We start from the raw sequence: 6,968 nt of genomic DNA on the forward strand, positions 1-6,968 counted from the left end.
AACGCGGCGGTCGCGCGGCTGCAGCCCCGCGGTGCCCTCTTCCCTGGAACCCCGGCTCCCGACCCGCGCACCTTGGCGGCCTCCGAACCGCCGCTCGGGATTCCGTCTGTGATAGCCTAGCCTCTCTGGCCCGGCACGGGGTTTCTTGGTTTTCGGCGTCACAATAATAAGGAAGTTTCCCCGCAAGCCTGCGGGCGGCGGAATGCGCCGGGCGAATGACTTCCCACCCGGCCAATGGGCGTCCTTCTGGGGCGGGCTGGCACCAATGGCGGCCGCGCCGGAGGCGGGGCGGCGAGGTCCGCGGGCTGGAGGCGGAGGGAGGCCCAGGCCGGGGAGGGAGGCGGGGGCAGCCTGGGGTGACAGGCCCCGCGGGCCCCGCGTGTGTCGGCCGGGATCAGGCTGCCAGACACTGAGCATTCGCTCCGGAACAGGATTGCTTTTCACACGCGGGGAAGCGAGCAGGACTGATCAGTGGTCGGTTTTTCAGGTTCTGGGCTCTGGCTGTTATAATCATGCAGGGTGACCAAAAGCCTTGACCATGGGGCTCAAGAAAAATCTAAAGGGTGACAATTGAGGGTGAGTTATTAAGCGTTTTATTTCCATAGTGGAGGAGTCTTTGGCTTCACACCCCTTCGGAAGACGGAGGAAGCGCGGAGCCGAAACGCCAGGCTGCGTGGCGGGAGAGGCGGGAAGGAAGTCGGATGCGGAGGCCCGCGCAGCCTCGGCCCTCTTGGAGAGTTGGGACGCGAAGAGAACGGTGCTGCAGGAAGGGGGACTGGAAGGTGGTGGGGTGGTGGCTGGGGGAGCCTGGAAAGAATTCGCTTAGCAGATCCTAAATCTTACCATCTGAAAGACACCATGTGACTTCAAACCCAGCAGTGGATAAAGAAGTTTGTCCTCCCCTACCTTTCCCAGCACTGAATCTTCCAGCTTTCTTCTTCTCCCCAAGGTCACAGTGCTTTCAGATTAGTCCCTGTCTTTGTCCTTTTGAAGAAGACATTGTCACCGATGACTTCATGTATTGGTTGTCCCCCTCTTCCGCCTAAATTTGAAGCACAGAATTAGAACACTAGTACCGCTCTAATCCTACAGAATGATTTTCATAGTCAATGAATTTCTGTAACCTGTCATTTGAACTGGAAAGGTCCTTTGAGGCTAGATTCCCAAGGTCGTTCAAATCAGGTCAAGTCTGCAATTATCTGTTCTGGGAATCTAATAAGTCGACCAAGCCAAAAAATAAAAAGAACGTTTTGAGGAGTGGTGTTTCTTGGGCATTGGGGTTATTGTTGGCTGGACTATGAACTGTTGGTGAAATAAAGAAAGTTGTCAAATGCTCTTGCGACAAGAAAGATGAAGCACAATCTCAAGTTGTCATATAGCTAAGGTCATCTAAGAAAATATTTCCAGGGGCGCCTGGGTGACTCAGTCAGTTGAGTAGTCGACTTCAGCTCAAGTCATGATCTCACAGTTTGTGGGTCCGAGCCTTGCGTCGGGCTCTGTGCTGACAGCTCAGAGACTGGAGCCTGTTTCCAATTCTGTGTGTCCCTCTCTCTCTGCCACTTATCTGCTCATGATCTCTCTCTCTCTCAAAAATAAATAAATGTTTAAAAAAAAAATTTCCAGCCTTTGCTGTTTGAATAACACTGGACATCTTTAGAAACACTGGGGACAAAATTAACAGGATTCCCTTATGCCCCAGATGTGTGGCGGTTTCATAGAAGTCTAGGTATCTCACAAAGACATTATCCTAATTTAGTGATGGCATCACAAAAAGGAGCTAGGGGAATAGCCAGAGAGGAGTCATGGGAGAAAGGGGGGTTCCCCATGGTTAAGGAGAGAGCAAGATTCTATAATCATGTGCCAAATAGGAGGTTTATAATCAATCAGCATTTAGGTCAGTATATCTGCCCCATGACTAAATGTTAATCACATGAAATTTCATCTTGAGAAAAAAGTTGGTTATCAAAACCTCAAGCCTGGAAGTGGGTTATGAGTGATGTCTAAATTACAAACTGAAGTACTGTAAGTTTCCTTATCAAATAAACATTCAGAACACTACGAATTTACTTATACATAGAACAATCAATGAAGATACTCGGCGTACTTCATTTTCTTTTTTTAATTTTTTATGTTTTATTTTAAATTTGAGACAGAGGGAGAAACAGAGCATGAGCAGGGGAAGGGCAGAGAGAGAATTTGAAGCAGGCTGCAGTATCGGAGCTATCAGTACAAAGCCAGAAGTGGGGCTCAAACTCAGAAGCAATGAGATCATGACCTGAGCCGAAGTTGGATGCTTAACAGACTGAGCCACACAGTCACCCCTTCATTTTATTGTCTTAATTGAACCAACGTAAAATGGCACTTTCCTCAGCAAGCATGTCCTGCTCCATCTACCAAAATGGCTTTAAATGGCCCCACCATCAACAATAGTCATAATAGCAAAATTTTAAACTAGTTTTAGAGCCCATAGTTTACCTTTTCTTTGTATTTCTATAGCTCCATCTTCCATCCATTTCTTTCTGGTTTCCCATATGTTCCTAACAAATATACTGTATATCGATTGCAATGCCAGTGCCTGTGGATATGTTGGTGAGTAAAATGGCACAGTCCCTGTTGCCTTCAAGAGGGAGGCAAACATTAACATAAACATGGCAAGAAGTATATAGATGCTAACCATGAAAAATCTTATGGAAGAAAAGCATTCATGTAAAAAATAAAAGATTTAACCTAAAAAGGATCTGTAGGAGCATCTGGGTGGCTCATCTGGCTAAGCATCTTGACTCTTGATTTTGGTTCAGGTCATGATCACACAGTGAGTTCGAGTTCCGGAGTTCCGCATCAGGCTCTACACCGACAGTTCTGAGTCCAGGATTCGCTCTCTCTCTCCCTCTCTTTCTGACCCTCCCTGGCTCTCTAGCACGCACGCTCTCTCTCTCTCTCTCTCTCTCTCTCTCTCAAATAAATAAACTTAAAAAAATTATCTCTCTCCCTTGAACATCTCTCTGGCTCATGCTCTCTCTCTCTCTCAAAAAAAAAAAAAAAACAGTAAACAGAATTGATCTCCAGTTAATGCTATGCACACTCAAGTATTTAGGAGGAAGTGTACTGACATCTGCAACTTATTTTGAAATGTACCTTTTAAAAGATGTATTGAAGGATGAATAGAGGGATGGTTAGCTGTATATACAACTGTGATAAACTCAGTATGTCAAGATGTTAATTGTAGACTCTAATTATAGGTAAATGGTGCTCATTGTACATTCCTTCCAAGTTCTCTGTATGCTTAAAAAGTTTACATTAAAAATATTGGAAAACAAAAAATAAATAATAAAAGGTGTGATAAGTTCTAACTGTAATCTTTGACAGGCAGAAGGGACCCTGTGGTCCAGCTCCAGCACCGGGCAGATGAGGAATTCCCAGTGACCAGGGGATGATCCCCAGCGCGGCCACACTTCCACTGGAACAGATGCTCATTTGCCCCATTCTTTACAGCTCAATTCTTGAAGTGCACATGCCTATTTTGAGTTGAAAGAAATCCTCAGTACAGTAGAAATACTGTTTAATAATGATTGTTTTCTGTATTTGACCTACTTGCCCTGCCAACAAACATGTACTTGGTAAACTTAAAGAGACAGACTTCTGGTATCTCAGATGAAATGTGTGGGGGAAAAAGAATGTTGGCCACAACATTCTGACTTTCCAGTATACGTTTGAAGATTTAAGTGTCTTCACCTCTGGGAAAGGAAAGCACTGATTATGTAACAGGTAATATGTACACACTCTGTAAAGCTACACAATGAGAAAGGTATGTCTTGGTCCCCCACTCTGCCCACAAAAATACTCATTTTGTCAATCTAGTCAATAATGAAAGGAAAAATTGGCTATAAAACACTTTTTACGTATTTTCATTGCTTTTGGTTCTTTTTTTACAGTTTCCCCAAGAAGCCTATATATACCCAGGCTGAATTATCTTAGCTCTTGAAAACAGTCCTATAACATACATCATTGATTTATTAACGTGAAAAAAACTTGGAAGGAAAATATCATGGTAAATCAATACTGCCATCAATCAAATCATTATGAAATATTTACTCAGTGTCTTCTCTATGGATTGCTAGACATGAAGTATTATTCCTGACTACAAAAAGCTTATAGACACTATGATTATTCCCTGGTGTTACTTAAAACTATTCATAATTTAATTTTCCATTTTTGAAAATCAAGCCATTTGGGGGCACCTGGGTGGCTCAGTCAGTTAAGCATTCAACTTTGGCTCAGATCATGATCTCACAGTCTGTGAGTTCAAACCCCAAGTCGGGCTCTGTGCTGACAGCTCAGAGCCTGACACCTGCTTCGAATTCTGTCTCCCTCTCTGTCCCTCCCCTGCTTGCACTCTGTCTCTCTCTCTCAAAAAGAAATAAGCATTTAAAAAAAAAAGCCATTTGGATAAAGCAAACCACCTTACCTTAAACTTAAACTCAGTAGTACCATATAGGTTAGTATTAATTAATTTTGAAAAGGTGGGATGGTTGAACATTTCCTAAGAAAGTCTTTAGGGTGAAGATGCACACAATAAAGTCTTAAGGAAGTAACATCTTTCGGTGAAGGTTTCTCTTTTCAAAAGGTCCCAAAATTTGTACCCTTGGAAGTGGCATCCGATCTACCACTATGACGACACTGACTAAACAAGTCCTTGGGGCAATACAGCAAGTGTCTGTTCCTGTGCGGCTACATACTGTATACATGTTTTAATTGCCCAAAATAAGGCAACTGTTTTACCCTTCTAGATCCAAAAAAAACCAAATTCTCCAGAAGTTTCCCTGTGTCAAATGAAAATAAAATCATCAAAATGAAAGACCCTTTTCTTTGAAGTTAAAGATTAAATCTGGGTCAAATTAAATTTAAGGAAGTGTATTACATCCTAGAAAAGATAAAGTGATCCTATGGAATTTCAAAGGCACATATATATAATAATATTATACAGCTTTATCACTTGGCCATAAATTCTGGAAACACAGTGACGATGCATAATAAATGGTTTCTTGCTTTATCATGACAATACATGACATGTTTGTTGACAGATGACATTACCTGATATGTTAAATTTATTTTCTCTTGTAGCAATGCATAGTTCCTGTTGCAATGAGTGTGGTGCACTAACACATTTTCCTCAATCCTAACAGAAGCATCTTCAATGTGTTGTATTGGCTGACTTCTTTCATTTTTACTAAATAAACCTACACCTTTAGCATGCTCCAGAAGAAGCAAGGAAATCAGAGGGGTTCTATCTGTAAAGTTGATATGTAACATAATATACTTTAATATAAATCCATAAAAAATAAATAGTATTGTTTATATTTCTGAACTTTATGGCTACCCTTTATATAAAGAGGAACTGATAACTGGTATTTAACTTTCCATTGGTCTTCAGTATTTTGTTTTCATCCTACATGTAGGCAAAAGCCCAGTGAGATCAGCCATGATATTTACTTTTAAACTGTTGACCAGCAAATTATTCTTACCTTATAGGTACTTAAGACACTATAGTATCTTATAGGTATCATAGCTAATTCTGTTTCCCTCTTTCCATTGGCTTTTGAAAGCCTGGAACAAAATATATGTCCCATCTGTAGAGAATCTTATTGCATGCATTTTCTTTATTTATTATTTATTTATTTCTCTATTTTTTACATTTCTTTTTTTTAAATAGTTTATTGTCAAGTTGGTTTCCCTATAACACCCAGTGCTTCTCCCTACAAGTCCACAAGTGCCCCCCTCCCTCTTCAGCCCTCGGGTTCGTTTTCAGTATTCAGTAGTCTCTCATGATTTGTGTCCCTCTCTCCCCAACTCTCTTTCCCCCTTCCCCTCCCTATGGTCCTCCGTTAGGTTGCATGCATTTTAAAAAGTAACCTCATCTTAAGGTTCATTTTCATCTTCCTCTGTCATTTTCCTGGTGTACTCATTTATTTTCTTATGTACTTAGAGAAAAAAACAAACTTGTCTTTCTCTTCATAAATGTAATAAATATTCACTATGTTAGATGTATAAAATACATATAAGAAAAAAGAAGAAAATAAAAAAGATCAATCCAGTGCTCGCTTCGGCAGCACAGATACTAAAATTGGAACGATACAGAGAAGATTAGCATGGCCCCTGCGCGAGGATGACACGCAGATTCGTATTTAAAAGAAAAAAAGATCAGTCCGTTCACCACCATTTTTAGTTCTTACTATTTTGTCCTTTTCCATTGCATATATATGCATTTCTAAAAGTGGCTCATATTATACATAATATTTTAAGCTACGCTTTATGAATTTAACAATATATTTAACATCTTCAATAGAATTAAATACTATTCTATAACATCATTTTAAATTTCATGTAAATTACATTTATCTACAAAATGGATAAACTTTAACCAATTTCTTATTGTGTGTTTATTTTCCATTCTTTGCCATTATATACAAGAGTGCAATATAGCTACACACAGTGAATATAACTAAATATTTGCCCTCACCCTTGATTATTTCCTTAAGATAAATTCCTAAGAGAATAATTGCCAGATGCCTATGTGGCTCAGTCAGTTAAGCAACCGACTTTGGTTCAGGTCATAATCTCATTGTTCATGAGTTTGACTCCTGAATGGGGCTCTGTCCTGACAGCTTGGAGCCTACAGCCTGCTTTGGATTGTGTGTGTGTGTGTGTGTGTCTGCGCATCCTCCCCCCCCCCCCCGCACTCTGTCTCTCCCTATCTCTCAAAAATAAATAAACATTAAATTTTTTTAATTTAAAAATAAGTTAAAAAATAAATTCCAGGTCAGGCAGAATGCAAACCCTCAAGGTTTTGTATTATATTGCCAATACTCCCGAACAAAAGATGGCACCAGCTAAGTATACACACAACGTCTAAGTAGCCTTTGTCCAACCCCCTTACCAATAATGGAGATGCTTTGGTTTAGTTTTTTTAT

General features: G+C 40.7%; 1 protein-coding gene and 1 non-coding gene across 12 annotated transcripts in view; one reads left to right on the top strand and one right to left on the bottom strand.

Moving 5' to 3' along the window:
• HERC3 (HECT and RLD domain containing E3 ubiquitin protein ligase 3) overlaps positions 1–211 on the bottom strand; it is a 109,808-nt gene extending 109,597 nt beyond the window's left edge. For 6 of the 11 annotated variants that reach the window (XM_029943184.1, XM_029943199.1, XM_029943191.1 and 3 more), the window contains exon 1: positions 72–207. The gene's annotated coding sequence lies outside the window, so the exon portion shown is untranslated. Of the gene's footprint in view, positions 1–71 lie in introns of all 11 variants that reach the window. The other 5 variants (XR_003910376.1, XM_029943220.1, XM_029943217.1 and 2 more) reach the window with 3 other exon arrangements.
• A 5,880-nt stretch (positions 212–6,091) lies between these two features.
• On the top strand, positions 6,092–6,201 carry LOC115303241. Its single transcript, XR_003913938.1, has one exon. It is a non-coding gene; the product is annotated as a U6 spliceosomal RNA (small nuclear RNA).
• The last annotated feature ends 767 nt before the right edge of the window (positions 6,202–6,968 follow it).

Source organism: Suricata suricatta, chromosome 1 (assembly GCF_006229205.1).
Source record: "Suricata suricatta isolate VVHF042 chromosome 1, meerkat_22Aug2017_6uvM2_HiC, whole genome shotgun sequence".
Taxonomy (NCBI): Eukaryota; Metazoa; Chordata; class Mammalia; order Carnivora; family Herpestidae; genus Suricata; species Suricata suricatta.